We start from the raw sequence: 16,568 nt of genomic DNA on the forward strand, positions 1-16,568 counted from the left end.
TCCCTTTTCTCCCATTCTTGGATCCTGCCTCCTTTGAGGATTCTTAAATGAGGACTTTTGGGTCACACATCTCTGCCCTCAAAGATTGTCAAGGAATAAAAACTGAGTGATCTGTTAAACTGTATTAATCAGCTCACCTAGTTAACATGGCAAACAAGTTCGCCTGTATAAATGTCTTGAGTTTGTAGGCAAAGAGGACACACAAATAATGTTGTCAACACATCACAATAATAACAGCTAATCATTATCAAACATCCCCTATGGGCTTCCTTGGTGGCTCAGTGGTAAAGAATCCGCCTGCCAATGCAGGAGACGCAGGTTATCTTCCTCGGTCAGGAAGATTCCCTAGAGAAGGAAATGGCAACCCACTCCAGTATTCTTGCCTGGGAAATCTCATGAACAGAGGAGCCTGGTGGGTTACAGTCCATAGGTCGCAAAAGAGTGGGACATGACTTAGCTGCTGAACAACAACAATGGACTGATACTAAGGCAAGCACTTTAGGTCATCTAATTTTATCCTCAACCTAACCTGTGAGGAGGCTGTTATTACCACCACTTTTTCATGATCAGAGACCTGGAACCCAGAGAAGTTAAGTAAACTGTTCAAGGTCATACAATGGTGGACTCAGGGTTTGACCTCTGAGCAGACTGTGGCTAGGCTGGGCTTGCAGTCGCCCACTGCCTGTGGGCTTCAGATCGGAGAGAAGCAGACTGAACTCGGGGAGCAGTTACTGATCTGATCTCAGTGTCTTTGAGGTTTTATGTTTTCCTTTGGCTTCTAAATCAGATTTGCCTAAACAGAGCTCGTCACAAGCCCATGTTTGATCAGGGTCAAGAGGCACCATTGAAGGCTCTGTACAGTCCCGGGGCAGGACAGTTACCGGCCCCCCACCCCCCATCACCTTCCTTTATTTGGAAGGTTTTCAGATTTTTCTGCTCACACCCTGTGCGCGTTTGACAGAGCCCACCTCGAAAGCTGAGAGGAGACTTTTTTGGTGCTTGTGCTTCAAGAAAAAAGGAAAAGGAAGAGAAAAGAATGAACAACATGAACAAAACAAGGGAGGAGGCTGGTGATCTTTTTAGCGCTCCTTCAAGCAACTCAGAGTTGCAGTTGACGTAGTTTCGTAAATTGTCAAGCAATTATTCTCTAAATCAAGAAAAAAAACTGCCAGTTAGAAAAGAAACCAATTCAGCAAGGCCTCTGCAGTCAGGGGTTTCATCACCGTGACCTCCACTAACAAAATGGTGTTAGTATTAATAATTATTTTAATAGCTAAAAAAGGTTTTGCTGTTGTGCCAAGTCTAGTGCAAAACCATTTATATCCATATAATATTAGATTCTCAGGACTTCCCTGGTCGTCCAGTGCCTAAGACTCCATGCTCCCAACCCAAGGGGCCTGGGTTTGATCACTGGTCAGGGAGATTAGACACCACCAGACAAGAGCAGAATCGTCTCCCTAACACATGAGAAAAGAACAGACACCGGCCTGCACCCATTTCCTGCTCCTCTGCCTGCCTGGCCCATCCGAGAGCAAAAGGTGTTCCTCCTCTGGGCAGAAGCAAACCCCAGGTAAAGGACTTAGATGTAAAGGAAACCAGAATATTGTCTTGAGCTACAGATACTTTGGAGCCTCCCAGGTGGCTTAGATGGTAAAGAATCTGCCTGCGATGCAGGAGACCTGGGTTTGATCCCTGGGTTGGGAAGATCCCCTGGAGAATGGAATGGCAACCCACTCTAGTACCCTTGTCTGGGGAAGTCCATGGACAGAGGAGCCTGGTGGGCTACAGTCCATGGGGTTGCAAAGAGTCAGACACGACTGAGCAACTAACACACACACATACATACACACAGGGAACTAGGTCCCACAGGCCCCAACTAAGAGCTCACAGGCCACAGCAGAAGATCCCACAGGCTGCAGCAAAGACTGGAGATCCTGCATGCCACAGCTAAGACCCGCACACCCAAATAAATACAAATAATTTTTTTTTTTAAGTAGCAGAAAGTACAAATATTAAAATATGTATTTGATTCCAATAATTTTATGAAATAAGATCCTTCATTATCCCCATTTTACAGATGAGGAACATGAGGCTCCGAGGGATTAAGAGATTTACCCCGATTGTCAGTCACATAGTATGGACTTGAACCCATGCCTGTTTGAATCCTCAGCTCGGGCTGCCAACCACTCTTCTGGACCAAATGTCAGCATGTATTTTCTTTAAAATGTCAGAGAGACAATGTTTTCAGCGTTGTGGGCCACATATAATTTTCTGCTGGCACTACCCATATTCTGTGCTTTTATAGCACAGAACCATCCAGGTAAGTGAGCAAATGGGCATGGCTGTGTGCCAATAAAACCTTATTACAAAACAGGTCACCACCAGATTTGATAACCCCTGTTCTCTTCCTTCATAGAGGAGACAAGATTTGAACTGAATCTGAGAAGAAGTGGGTATTAGTCAGCTAGAGCTGCCATAACAAAGTGCCATAGACTGGGGGAGGCTTCAATAACAGAAGTTAATTTCTCACATTTTTGGAGACAAGAAGTCTGAGAGCAAGGTGTCCAGAAGTCTGGGAGAAGGGTTGATTCTTTTTGAGGCATCTCTTCTTGACTATTTATAGATGGCCATCATTCTGCTATGCCTTCACATTGTCTGTGTGTGTGTGTGTGTCTGTGTGTCTGTGTGTGTGTGTCTGTGTCTTTGTGTCTGTGTGTGTCTGTGTCTGTGTGTGTCTATGTCTTTGTGTCTGTGTGTGTCTGTGTGTGTATGTGTGTGTGTCTTTCTGTGTCTGTGTGTGTGTCTGTGTGCGTCTCTGTGTGTGTCTATGTGTCTGTGTGTCTGTGTGTGTATCTGTGTCTGTGTGTCTCTTTGTGTGTGTGTGTCTGTGTGTGTGTGTCTGTGTGTGTGTGTCTGTGTGTGTGTCTCTGTGTGTGTTTGTGTGTGTCTCTGTGTGTGTGTCTCTGTGTGTGTCTGTGTGTGTGTTTCTCTGTGTGTGTCTCTGTATGTGTGTGTGTCTGTGTGTCTGTGTGTGTGTGTGTCTGTGTGTGTGTTTGTGTGTGTGTGTTAATCCCCTTTCTTATATGTCATTTTGGATTATAGCCCAACTTAATGACCCCCTTTAAAAAATTATATGTATTTATTTATTTGGCTGTGCCAGGTCTTGGTGGCACACAGGATTTTTGGTTGGGGGATGTGGGCTCTAACTCTGCCAGGGATTGAGCTCAGGCCCCTGTATTGATCGCATGGAGTCTTAGCCATTGGACCACCCTAATGATCTCATTTTAACTTGAAGACCTCTTTAAAGACGTATTCTCCAAATACAGTCACATTCTGAGGTATTGAAGTTGAACTTAAATATGAATATGGAGGGACACAACTCGGCCCCTAACAAATGGAATATATTTCAGCGGGTGAAGCAAGGAAGGAAAGAGGAGCAAGGAAAGGCACAGGGAGGTGTGAGTGGCTACATAAGTGGGTCAGGTCTTACACTGGATGGTTAGAGATCTTTCTCTGAAAAAGATGGTATTTCCATGGAAGCTGCTTAAGAAAATCATCAAGCAATCAGACAAATGAAACAAAGAGTATTTACTGGCTTATGGAATTGAAAAGTGCAGGCATGGATATGGTAGGCACTCAATCAATGTCACCCACAGAAGGTGGTACAAGCAGAAATGTGCCTTCATTTATTCAACAGACATTTATTCAATTTCCTTTTCACGCCAGCCTTCTCTTAGCTCTGAGGTTCTCCAATGCATAGGGTTTGGTGCCAGTGTGGTGGATTCCACCATAGGAAATAACCTGCCTCTACAGGAGAGAAGAGAGCAATGCTGAGAAATGGGGAAGAGAGAGCTGATGACACGGATAAGGCACCTGGATCAAGCCACACCTGAAGCTGAAGATCCTGAATTTTTCAATTCCATGAGCTAAAATATAATTTCTTTTGATTTTGTTTGCTTGCTTTTTGCTGATTTACTTAAACAACTTCAACTCAAATATCCCATCTTCAGAGAAATTGATGCTGACCATTCACAAGGTTAGATCTTCCTTACTATATCCACTCATAACCCCCAGTGCTTTTCCTTCACAGCTCTTATTACAACTGCAAGTACATCATGCAATTAATTTTTAAACAGCTGCCTCCCCTGGGAGCTCTATATTGACACACAATGGGTGCTCAATAAATTTAGTTTTTAATATAATTTGTTTGTAAGAGCAGTTTCGAAGTTCACAGCAAAATTGTGCAGGATGTATGGCGACTTCTCACAGCCTCCTGGCCCCTAAACAAGCACAGCCTCCCCGACGATCAGCATGCCACACCAGAGGGGACACTTCCCAAACAGCAACTGAACCTGCCCTGGCTGACACAGCATTGTCACTGAGTCTGCAGTCTGTACAGGGTTCACTCTTGGTGTCGTACCTTCTGTGGGGTTTTGGCAAACAGACAATGACAGGACCTTCCGCTGCAGCATCACACAGGGTGGTTTCACTGCTCCACCTCCTCACCTCCCTCTTCTTCCCAGTCCCTGGGAAATTCACTTTCTAAAGAAACCAGAAAGCTATGTCCTTATGCCCCCACTAATCTGAGACTCTGGTTTTCATTCCATCTTCTCTTCAAGCCTCCAGGATGGATCCGACCAGGTGACTGGTGTCTGGCCTCCTGGTTCAGCAGGCAGGGACACGGGATGCTCAGCAGACTCTCAGGAGGGTGGCCTGGGAGCTTCTAGGCTTATATTGTCTATAGCTTCCATTCTATTTTTCAACCCAGCAGTCCCGCTGTTTTTCGCCCCAGTGCCAAAATGCATCTGGAATGAGGCATAATCCTCCCACTTCCAACAGACTAACTTAGTGTAACGTCACAGGTAAATGTATCAAACAAAACCCAGTAGATGTTCTGCTTACGGTAATTGCGCAGAAATGTTACCAACGCGTCTCAAAATATAGGTGTTGTCTGGAGGCATGTGATGAGAGCGTGAGCTATGCCCCATTTCCCTCTCTTCTTCCTGGATCCCCTCATGAGACAAAGGCTCCCAACAGTTAACTACTGCCTGTTTTCTCAGTTTATTTCCAGCGAAAGGTACTCAGAGCCTCACAGTTCAGGTCTGACCTCACTAAGCAACTTATGCAATATTTACCATCGCCAACGTTAAAGAAAGGAGCCAGGCTGCCGCCTCCCCGACCCAGCCCCTGAGAAACACTGCCTCTTCGTAGTCTCATCTGTCTTCTGGGTCTTCTGACAAAGACAGACTGGGAGAGGGGGCGGTGATGCGCCACAGAGGACTCCTCCTGATGGAGTCTGTTTCAACCCCAACCGATTCAGGAATAAGAGGCCGCACGGCTGCGTCGCCAGCATCCGCCTCCTGGAACGTCCCAGAGCCGCATGCCGGCTCCGTCTGCCCGGCCCCACGTTGGAGCTTCGCCTCACCTCCCGCCGCAGGCACCCATCTCCAGCCTGAGGAACAGAGACCTCGGCTCAGGAGTGCGGGCTGCTCAGAGGGGTCTGCTGCCTTGGGATCTGCAGCCTCCCAGGGTAGGTCCTCCAGGGATGAGAGGGAAAGGTCAGGACGGGGGACTTCCCTTATATGTCCATTGTTGACCCCACAGATATTTACTGAGTGTGTTCTGTCTGCTAAACAGGCTGCTGGGAATAAAAGACTGATGGGAAGAGGAAAAGGAAAAGATAGCAGTTTATGCCCTTGTGGATCTAAAACTCTGTTCAAGAGACAAATGTTGATCGCAAAATGCAAACATATGTGTAGACTGTCCAACCACTATTAACAATGCAAAGACGTACGGTCCTTTGTGGGGGACCCATTCAAAGGTTTCCCTGGGGACTTGCAAATCCCAGTTGACTTTCTCTGCTCATTCAGATCTTACTTGACCATCATCTCCTCTGAAAACTCACCCTTGACCCCAAAGTAACTGACCCCTCAACCCATCTCTCCTAACTGCCGCCCTTCACTCTGCCTCAGTGGCCTCAGCTCACTTGCCACAACCTGGAACTGCGATGCTCACGTGCCTTCCTTTGTTGAGAGAACACAAGCTCCACAAAGGACAGGATTTTTGTCTTCTTTCAGTTGTGCTGGGAGCACCTAGAGCAGTGCTCAGCACATAGTAGGTCCTCAGTTGATATTTGCTGAATGAATGGATCAGTTGGGCTGATTTCTGACGAACCACCAGGTGGCACCCAGGAAAAATGAAGTGAAATCTGGGACAGTGCAACCGGTGGTGGGTGAGACCACAGGAGGGAAACGGCCCAGGGAGAGTGAGGACCATGAGGCGACGCGCTGCCTGGAGGAGGGGCAGCGTGAGGGCTGCAGCTGCTTGAGATGAACTGTGCCCGGTAAGGGCTCTGGTTTTCACCTGGAACAGAGCAGGGAGCCAAGGAAACAGTGCAAGCCAGGAGGGAGGGAGGCGTGGTGAGGACGCAGTCTGACTGGCCTCAGGAAGAGACCCGTCTGGCTGCAGGTCAGAGTGGACCCGAGGCCCCTTGGGCCCAGGAGGGCGGCTGCTGCGGAGCTGGGGGAGGAAGCAGCTTGGTCTGGAGTCACTGGGATGGACAGAAGAGGAAGCAGCTTGGTCTGGAGTCACCGGGATGGACAGAAGTTGAGACAGTCTAGGAGGTAAAATCCGCAGGGCAAGGTGAAGGAATGTTTACGAAAACAAAGTGGGGGAGGTTGGGCATTTCCAGATGCCCCTCAGGGAACTGCCAGACCCACCGTGAAGGCTGAGCTCCTCACCTCCCAACCGCACAAGCTTCCTGGAAACCCTGGCTTACATTTCTGTTCACTAATTCCAAACCCACAAAGGTGCCTCTGATCCTTTCCACCCACCTCTCTGCACTGTCCTTCCCCTGGAGTCTCTGATTTTCCACCATATTCACAGTTCTCTTGCTTCTCTTCTCGCTAATCCACAACAGCCAGCCAAACATGAGGAGGGGCTGCCCTTCCCCGAGCAGGGAAAGGAAGGCTGTCCACAACCAAGCTACATCTCCAAGACCCATCAACAAATTACAATCTCATTAACGTTTTACATTCTACCGACAACCTAGCTGTGAATGTAATCCACCTTTGAAACCCAGCAAGAGCCTGCACAATATCAAATACACAGGGTTCTTGTAGAATTTCAAAATTCGGGGTGCCCATGTTTGGAAGTGAAATCGCTAGGAGATAAATCTTTGATTGCTACCCAGCTTAGCATGAGGGGAGAAGGTCAACCAATAGAGAGAGAGAGAGAGAGAGAGTGTGTGTGTGTGTGTGTGTGTGTGTGTGTGTGTGGCTTCCCTTATGGCTCAGCAGGTAAACCAGACATCTGCAGGGCAGGAGACACAGGAGATGCAGGTTTGACCCCTGGGCTGAGAAGATCCCCTGGAGAAGGGAACGGCTACCCACTCCAGCATTCTTGCCTGGAAAATCCCATGGACAGAAGAGCCTGGCGGGCTACAATCCAAAGGGTTGCAAAGAGTTGGACACGACTGAGGGTAAGCACACACACACGTGTGTGGGCATATGTGTGTGTGTGTCTGTGTCACGACGGGAGGAGATAGAAAGCGCCAATCCAGTAGGAATACCCCTTCTCTCAAACACACACACACACACACACACACACACACTCCCGAATGTAACAGGGAGCAGCCTGACCCTGTGCTGGGTTGCCATCACTGCTTGTCAGCGTGTGCTAACGACAGCCCACAGCACTGCACCTCTCTCTGATACATGTAAACAAAGCCCAGAGCTGTGTTTGGGATGACATGGATTGCTCAAAACACAACTGTGGCTTTCAGAGACAGATGTCGGGGAAGGAAAGGCGGAGTAGGTAAACCCACCCAGGTGTCGTCTGAACACAACAGCAGTTACAATCTTTTATTCCAGTCCAAGGCCACGGGGCACTGACAGGAAACGTGTGCACCACACAGGCCAGCTTCACCCTCCCCTCTGCATGGTGCTCACACCAGCGCGTCCCCAGAAATGCCCTCCCTGCTCCTTTCAAACCTCTGCACAGCCTGTGGTCATCCTTTTCTGACCTTCATCCACCCTTTAATGTCCACTGCTCACATCTACAGGTAAATCTTCAACCAAGAGGCTAGTGACAGTGAGCTAGAAAAAAGAATGCAATGGAAGAAGAGTCCTCAAAAAGAAATCTGAAAGCAAAATCTGGAAGCCAATTTCTAAATAGACTAAGACAGAGACAGCAACAGAGAACAGGGAAGACAGTGAGCCCAGTGCTGAAGCTATTTAACAACATCTCTTTCTTTGGTTTAAAAAGAAAAACCAGAAGTCTCAAGCTGGTATTCAACAAATTAAATATAACCCACAGATATGTTTGCATTAATTTTTTTTAATATGGAGAAATCATATGAAAAATTCAGATCTCTAGCTTCTCTTTTAAAAATCAGAAGATTTGGGACTAATGGTCCAGTGATAAAGAATCTGCCTGCCAATGCAGGGGGTGTGGGTTCCATCCCTGGGATTGATCTGGGAAGATCCTACGTGCCACAGAGCCACTAAGCCCATGTGCCACGACTACTGAGCCACACGTCCTTGAGCCTGAGCCACACAAGAGAGAAGGGACCGCGACTAGAAAAAGCCCACACACAGCACTGAAGGCCCAGCGCAGCCAAAAATAAACAATAAAATCAGAAGATTAACCACCCTGCAGTCACATCCACCCCCTTCCCCAGCAACTCCTGTCTGATCTGGATAGAAGCTGCTGTCCTTAGTCAGGCATCCCCTCTCCCTCTGCAATAGTCCCCACAACCCCCTATTACTCAGCACTGAAGTCAAGCTGTCATTTAAACTCATGCACGCGCCCCTTCTTTTCTTGGAGTAAAAGCTGCTTTTTGTAACTTAGTGTCTTATCACAAGAAGAAAACCCTAACACAGACCAAAAGGGACACAAATTTCAAGGCAAAAAAGGCAAATACCTTTTGTGTGCAAATGAAGAACATCTTCCATCTTTACTGTGCAAACCTCTGCCTGACTCACTCTGCTCTCCTATCCAGCACTGTAGGCATTTGCGCTTGTGAGCCTGTGTTGACAGCATTCCTGGGACTTGGACCTTCTTGCCAAGCCTTGCTCCATGGCTATCATGAACTAGGTCCTCCCCCAAAGGCTGGGTCCAATGCCCTCAACCTGTTTGTAACTTGCTTCTGCTTCCAAAACATATCCTCCTCTTTGGATGCCTGATCATTCAGATGGCAGGTGATCACATAAACTCATCCTACATAAGGTGTGACGCCTGATGACGGCTCATACTCTCTACCCCTCGGGGTACGATTTAACAGGTGCCTACAGTGCTTTAAGCTAAGGGTTATAAACGGGTTCCTGACGTTTAAAGTTCGTAATAAGCTCCTCTTAGGTGCTGGTGTGGGAATTCAGCAATGGGGAATGAAGTGGAGGGAGACCAGATGACTCACCTGACTGGCTCTGACACCCCTGAATCAGAAAATGAAGTTCTGGGTAAGATTTCCTGGTGGGGCGCAGGGAGTGGTGGGGTGTGGAACCAGCTTTTAAAACGTAGACACTTTGCTTCTTGGAAGCTGGGGGACCATCCCACACTCTACCGCTCCCTGCAACCCGCCATGTGGCAGTTGGAGTTTTTGTTGGACACTTAGGAACCCAACTGTAGCTAACAGAGTCTACAAGAAGCATCACGGCGGGAGGAGAGCAGCGCTCAGTCACAGAGCCCCAGAGCCCGGCCTGGGGTGACAGCGGGGCCCAGCACCAAGTGACAGAGCCCCGGAGCCCGGCTGGCTTGAGAGCGGGGCCCAGCGCTGGTGTAGGACGTGCAGCCGCTCCAGCAGGTGACTTGGGCACCCCCACAGCCACTGCGGCCACGGCTGGAAGGAGCGGCTCCCTGTGGGACCACCTGCTTCCTTGGCTGACTCCGAATTCTACATCCCAGGAGAACACATGTGCGCAGCTGAGGACTTCTCGTCAGCAGCACTGCTGACATTTGAGTCTGGAAAACTCTGGTCGAGAGGGGCTGTCCTCTCAACCTTGGCTGTATGTGGTAGGACGTTTGCAGCATCCCTGCGTCAACCCACTAGATGACAACCGAAAATGTCTCCAGGCATTGCCAAAAGTCCCCTGGGAGCTACACTACCCCCTCAACTGAGAACCACTGAGTTAAACACCAAACATCAGACGCACCCAGGTTGTCTCAGGTTGGGCCAGGGTCTGGGCCTTCAGCATTTATACCAGAAGGCAGGTGCCTATAACTGCCCTCAATACTCAATATAATGATCCACCCCCCCAACGAAATCAAGGGCCACCAAGGTAATGAACAACAGAAAGCTACAATTCCACAGATGACCAGCTCCAGGGCCTTAAGCGTCAAGCTGTCAAGGCTCTCAGTCATGGCGAAGCAGCCGGTGGAAGTGACAGGGACATTCCAGGGGGTCTTCACGTCAGCTATCAGGCATCCCCACTGCCCAGGGAAGCTGCCATCAGGTAAGCTCTCCAGACCCCACACACAGAGAAATGGCAGCTTCAGGGAGGGGGTTCCCAGTCTGCACCACCCCACCCCACTCTGGGAGGTTGACAACATTCGGAAATCCTTCTCATCAGGGCTTCCCTAGTGGCCCAGAGGGTAAAGCATCTGCCTGCAGTGCGGGAGACTTGGGTTCGATCCTTGGGTTGGGAAGATCCCCTGGAGGATGAAATGGCAACCCACTCTGGTACTCTTGCCTGGAGAAGCCCATGGACAGAGGAGCGTGGTGAGCTACAGTCCATGGGGTCGCAAAGAGTCAGACATGACTAAGCGACTCCACTTGCACTTTCTTCACTTTCATCAGGGTGGAGCAGGACCACAGTTGATTCTTCATCAACCCGGACCACAGATTTGTTCCCCTGGCTCTGCACTCAGGACACAGCGAATGTATACCATGCGGTTGTCACGGGTTTAGGATTCTGTGAACTTGGGCAGCATGTCCACCAGGGGCTTTGAAGTCTTCTTCCCACCAGGACCCAGCTAAAGAAGCTTCATCACAAGCTCTTCAAAACTCTCATACCTGATCCCACCTAAAGAAATGGCTTTAAGATCATCCAAACAATGAGGAAAGAAGGGAGGAAAGCAAACGTAAGTACAAAAATAAAATAAATAAATCTCTGAGTGACTTCCACATATTATATCTGATTTTTAAGTTTGCTCTATGTTTGTGATTCATTCTTAGTACACAATTACATCTTAAGTCGATAATCCTCTATAGGACAGCTCTTATGTAAACAGCCAGTAATTTTGATATATTAGAATTAAAAGAAATATCCTAAGGCCAAGTTCTGCCATCTTTAAAGAAATATGCCTTGCTTATTCCAAGAATAATTTTGCTTCAGGGACCCAATTAAAGTTATCAAAACTGTACTTTCTTCTGTATGCTAAAGATGCAATATATTTTGCACTTACCTCTATGGCAGAAAGTGAACAGTAACTAAAGAGCCTCTCAATAAAGGTGAAAGAGGGGAGTGAAAAAACTGGATTAAAACTCAACATTCAAAAAATTAAGATCAGGGCATCTGGTCCCCTCACTTCATGGCAAATAGAAGGGGAAAAGTGGAAGCAGTGAGATTTTATTTTCTTGGGTTCCAAAAATCACTGTGGATGGTGACTGCAGCCATGGAAATAAAAGATGACTGCCCCTTGGAAGGAAACCTATGACAAACCTAGACAGCATCTTAAAAAGCAGAGACATCACTTTGCTGACAAAGGTCTGTATAGTCAAAGATATGTTTTGTCCAGTAGTCATGTATTGATGTGAGAGTTGGACTATAAAGAAGGCTGAGCACCGAAGAATTGATGCTTTTGAATTGTGGTGTTGGAGAAGACTCTTGAGAGTCCCTTGGACAGAGAGTCCCTTGGAAAGGAGATCAAACCAGTCCATCCTAAAGGAAATCAACCCTGGATATAATTAGAAAGACTGATGCTGAAGCTGAAGCTCCAATACTTTGGCCACCTGATAGAAAGAGCCAACTCATTGGAAAAGACCCTGATGCTGGGAAAGATTGAAAGCAGAAGGAGGGGAGACAGCAAGGGATGAGATGGTTGGGTGGCATCACCGACCCAAGGGACATGAGTTTGGGCAAATTCCAGGAGATGGTGAAGGACAGGGAAGCCTGGTGTGCTGCCGTCCATGGTATTGAAACGAGTAAGACACAACTTAGTGACTGAACAACTACAAGTTATTATTTTTCTGTATATTTCATTTCACAAATTTTTTTTAAAAAGTCATCAGCCACTGGCAGGGATTTAGATGATCCCATCATTCTAAATTGCAAACAGAAAGCATAAAGCTCTGTAACCATGAAGGTTTGTAGTGAAGGCGTGAACAGGTTTGTTCATGAACAGTTGGGAAAAGCTTGCTTCAAACAGATTTGCTTGTGAGATGCTGAAGTTTTCAAAGTTCTGAAGTTGAAGGTGCAGTAAGCATAGTCCGTGTGAGGCATAAACAAGAAGTGGTTGTTTCTGTAGCTGCAAAATTATGAAGTGTCCCTTGTGGGCTGGTATCTCACATGTCTGCAGATGTGCTGAGCGCCCTGTGAGGACCCTGACCCTCAGCATGTCCTTGAAAAGAAAGGGAAACAAGGGCAGGGGCAGCTGACAACAGTCTTTCACGTTCTCGATCTTCATGGCTGCAACAGTGTAAGGTCCGAGCCACCAGATCAGCCAAACAAACAGCCAAAGAGACCAACGGAGGAGGTGGTGCCCGCGAAACCCACCAGGCAAATGAAGGCAGCCCCGGCAGTCAGCACTTCACGTTATCTGTCAACCTGATAACCGGTTGACGTTTCTGACATGTTTCAGTTAGCCAGGCATTTTACTTGCAAAGAAGTTTTGAGCAGTTTGACCTTTATCATTTTATAGTCAAGAACTTGCCTGTCACACCCTCATTTCTGTTATATAGCTTCAAAAAGCGGAAGACCGAAAAAAAGAGTAAAACCACATCCTTCCATTTCGCCCACTGAAACATCAACACAGTCTTTCTTGTTACAGGGTACGACAGAGGGACCCCCCAGAACTAAGAGCTGGCTTGGGGGCAGAGAAAAGGCTTCCTGAACCTACAATGACAGAAACTGAAATTTCCAGATTTAAAAAAACAAAAAAATTTGGATTTGGACTTCCCTGGTGGTACAGCGGATAAGAGTCCACCTGCCAATGTAAGGGAGAAGAGTTCGATCCCTGGTCCAGGAAGATTCTACACGCCTTGGAACAATGAAGCCGGTGTGCCACAACTTCTTCTGAACCCTCGTGCCACAACTACTGAAGCCCACGCACCCGGGAGCCCGACTCCACAAGACAAGCCACTGGGTGAGAGGCCCACGCACCACGATGAGGAGAAGCTGCAACCAGAGAGAGTCCTCGGGCAGCAACAAGACCCAGCGTGGCCAAGTAAACACATTATCTAAAAAACTGCACTCAATCTGCATTTATAAAATAAGTTGGGTTTGATTTTTTCCCATAGTCTCATGCAGGCGACAATGAATGTTCTCCACAAGAGGCCAGGCAGTAACTATTTCAGGCTTGCAGCCACGCAGTCTCTATTGCAACTACTCAACTCTGCGCTTGCAGCCTGCGAGAAGCCACGGCATTTACAGTGAACGAGCAATGCTGAGTTCCAACAATACCTTGTTTAACAAAAACAGGCATCAGGCCAGACATGGCCAGCTAGGGTTTGCTGACCCCAGCCCTGGTAGCTGGGCTGACTCCATATACCTTCAGAGCCTCGGAGACGCTACAGGCCATCTGTTGTTTGGATAAAACTGATGTAACAGCTGAAATTTTGCTTCAAACAGTCAGAAAAAAAAAATACAAAAACAGCAGAGCTTTAGTCACTTATTACTTTTATCTCGGGTATTCCATCTTCCTTGTACAAATCCACGACAGATACTTTCTAGGACCTATCGTGGCAGAGTTGCCTAAAATGATTTCAAATAAGAGGACAGTCGTCCTTGGTCCCTGGTGGTTCAGTGGTAGAGAATCTGCCTGCCAATGCAAAGGACACCGGTTCGATCCCTGGGTCGAGAAGATCCCCTGGAGAAGGAAATGGCTACCCACTACAGTATTCTTGCCTGGAGAATCCCATGGATGGAGGAGCCTGGCATGGCTACTGCCCACGGGATTGCAAAAGAGTCAGACATGACTTAAGGATTAAACAACAAACTCTGGTCTCTCCTGCCTTGTGGGCAGGTCTGATGAGAGGCCGAGGGAATGTGGGGCCGCCTCTGATCGCCCCCATCCGCTTACAGTCCCAGCAAACACCCCAGCTCTGCTTCTGACCAGGCTGGCTGGATGCAACATGAACTCTCCCCCACAGACCACCTTAGTAGGATCCTCCAAGCAGAATCAGGGGCTTCACTCCACAGGCTGATAATGCCTGGTATGTGGGTACGTTCCAAGAGTTCGGATTTTTCTGAAGTATCACTTTTCTCTAAAACTAAATCCCACCCCCCCACACACAACTTGTGATGCTTTCTAAAAGAGTCGGCTCTTTCTATTACCAAAAGCCACCTTCCCTCCACCCATATTGATTTGAAATATAATTGCTAATTTCACATTTAATTCATGTGTTTTCCAAAGTTCTTGAGTAACAGGAATTAATTCTCTGCATGATTTTTCCCAATGCTATGCTTTAAACTGTGTTACTGTAACATCCTATTAATACCAATTTGTAAAATTTGAACGTTAAAAAAAAAACCCCAATTATGAAATGGGCATTCGGGTAGCTCCCTTGATCTTTCCTTTGATCCCTCAACGTTCTTTTTCTTGATCCCTCCTAGCCATTAATAAGAGAGTCACACACTTGGATATCTGATTTCAGCACTTTGGGCATCTTCCGCTCGCTTTCTGAGACCCTTAATGGAAAAGCCCAGAGGCTCCAGCTCTCAGGGTGAATGGGCTCTGGCCTGGCCTTGCTTAAGACCCAAGACTGTCACTCAGGCTGAGAGATCCCCTGGCCCCATCCTCAGGGCGCTCCACGTAGGAGCATGAATAGAAAGGGCTTTGCTCCGCCAGCCCTGTTAGCGAGGGTTTTTAAGAGGCTGAAGGCAGCTTTTCCAGCCCTGCTGGAGCAATTTAAATAACAAGGGTCAGGATTAGCCCTTCATAGAATCGAGGTGGAAAAAAAAAAATCCGTGGAGGCGGTGAAATGAGAAAGGCAGCTGAGGACGCATTCTCCTTCAGTAGACTGGTCCCCATCTTGCTCACACACACAGCCGTGATTACACTGCCTTCACCATCGTGGATGGACACCTCCTCCCTGCCACAAACACACGCGCGCCTCTATAGACAAAAACAGATTTTTATATAGAAACCCTGGTATCTATAATTCATGCTCTTTAGCCTTTACATATTTATTCTGCATTTTAATTAAGGCCAAAATCTGAATACTTTAGAGGGGTGGTTTCTTTTTTCTTCTATGCATAGCTTATAGGCAAATCACCTGGCAGACACCCAGAAGTTACACAAACACAGCAGAGCCTGTGACAAGGAACCTACTGTCTGGAGACGCTGCGGAGCTCTCTCCTCCAGAGGTGCCATCTCCAGACAGGAAGGGCTCATCTCCTCGCCGCAGGCATGACAAACCGAGAGGCTGAAACAGCAAAGTGTGGGGACTGCCAGCGCCGCGCAGGAAGCAGCAGTGGGTCACACCCGCTGACCACTGAGTGGGGTGGGCAGGAGGGACAGCGAGAGGGAAGGGGGCTCGGGAAGGCCCTGAAGTGGGCCAGAAACTCGTCATCAGTTTAGAACTGAAGTTCTCCAGCTGCTGGAATGATCCAGCCGACACAAAGGCTGGATCTAAAATTAGAAAAGCCAGAAGCTCACATCTGACGTTGGGTTGGAAGGGCCGGACTTTTTGATGAAATGCTGATGCTTTGAAACCCTAGGAGGTTTTCCCATGAATAATATATCAAGGAAGGTGATCTTTAAAATGTGAAGGTCTACCCAAGCCTTGCCCAAGTAGGCACACCTAGGCTTTCTTTTTTTTTAATTTCTAAAGCAGGCTGAATCTGGTCTGATGCCTGTCTTGTCAATAAAGTTTTATTGGAACACAGCTGTGCTCCCTTGTTTACACATTCTCTGTGAGAGACATCAGAGTGGAACACTTAGAACACAGACCATCTGACCTAAAAAACAAACAAACTAACAAACAAAAGCCTAAAATACTTAATCTCTGACCCTTCACGGAAAACGTTTACCAACCTCTGCTCCCAGGAGGTGCTCCTTCCTTTTCTGCCTTCTGTTTTCTCCCTTCAGAAAAATAAGGGAAAAATGGATCTGAGACATTTGGAATTCCCAAATTCTCACCATTGTACTATTTCTTCTAATCTTTACAGAAGCAATGAAAAAAAAAGAAAAGAAAACTGCAGAAAAATCCTCCCCAAGCATCTCTGTGGTGGGTAAAACAGTCCATATTAATTTTTCAGGCTTCCTAATAATATCCTGCATCTAGACGAGCGAACAGTGATGGAAAAAAAACAAAAACAAAAAAAAAGCACTACAGGCAGGGTTAGGGCTGCCTAAAGACCGGACACTGGACTACAGTTTTATCTCATTTTTCATATTCATATCATCAC

At 47.4% G+C, this 16,568-nt stretch overlaps 1 long non-coding RNA gene across 1 annotated transcript in view; it reads right to left on the bottom strand.

Moving 5' to 3' along the window:
• The window catches only part of LOC133044513 (uncharacterized), a 61,164-nt gene extending 44,928 nt beyond the window's left edge, over positions 1 to 16,236 (bottom strand). The window contains exon 1 of the long non-coding RNA XR_009689960.1: positions 16,195 to 16,236. This is a non-coding gene — a long non-coding RNA (uncharacterized LOC133044513). The remainder of the gene's footprint in view (positions 1 to 16,194) is intronic.
• Positions 16,237 to 16,568: the final 332 nt, after the last annotated feature.

The sequence above is a fragment of the Dama dama genome, chromosome 23, assembly GCF_033118175.1.
Source record: "Dama dama isolate Ldn47 chromosome 23, ASM3311817v1, whole genome shotgun sequence".
Taxonomy (NCBI): Eukaryota; Metazoa; Chordata; class Mammalia; order Artiodactyla; family Cervidae; genus Dama; species Dama dama.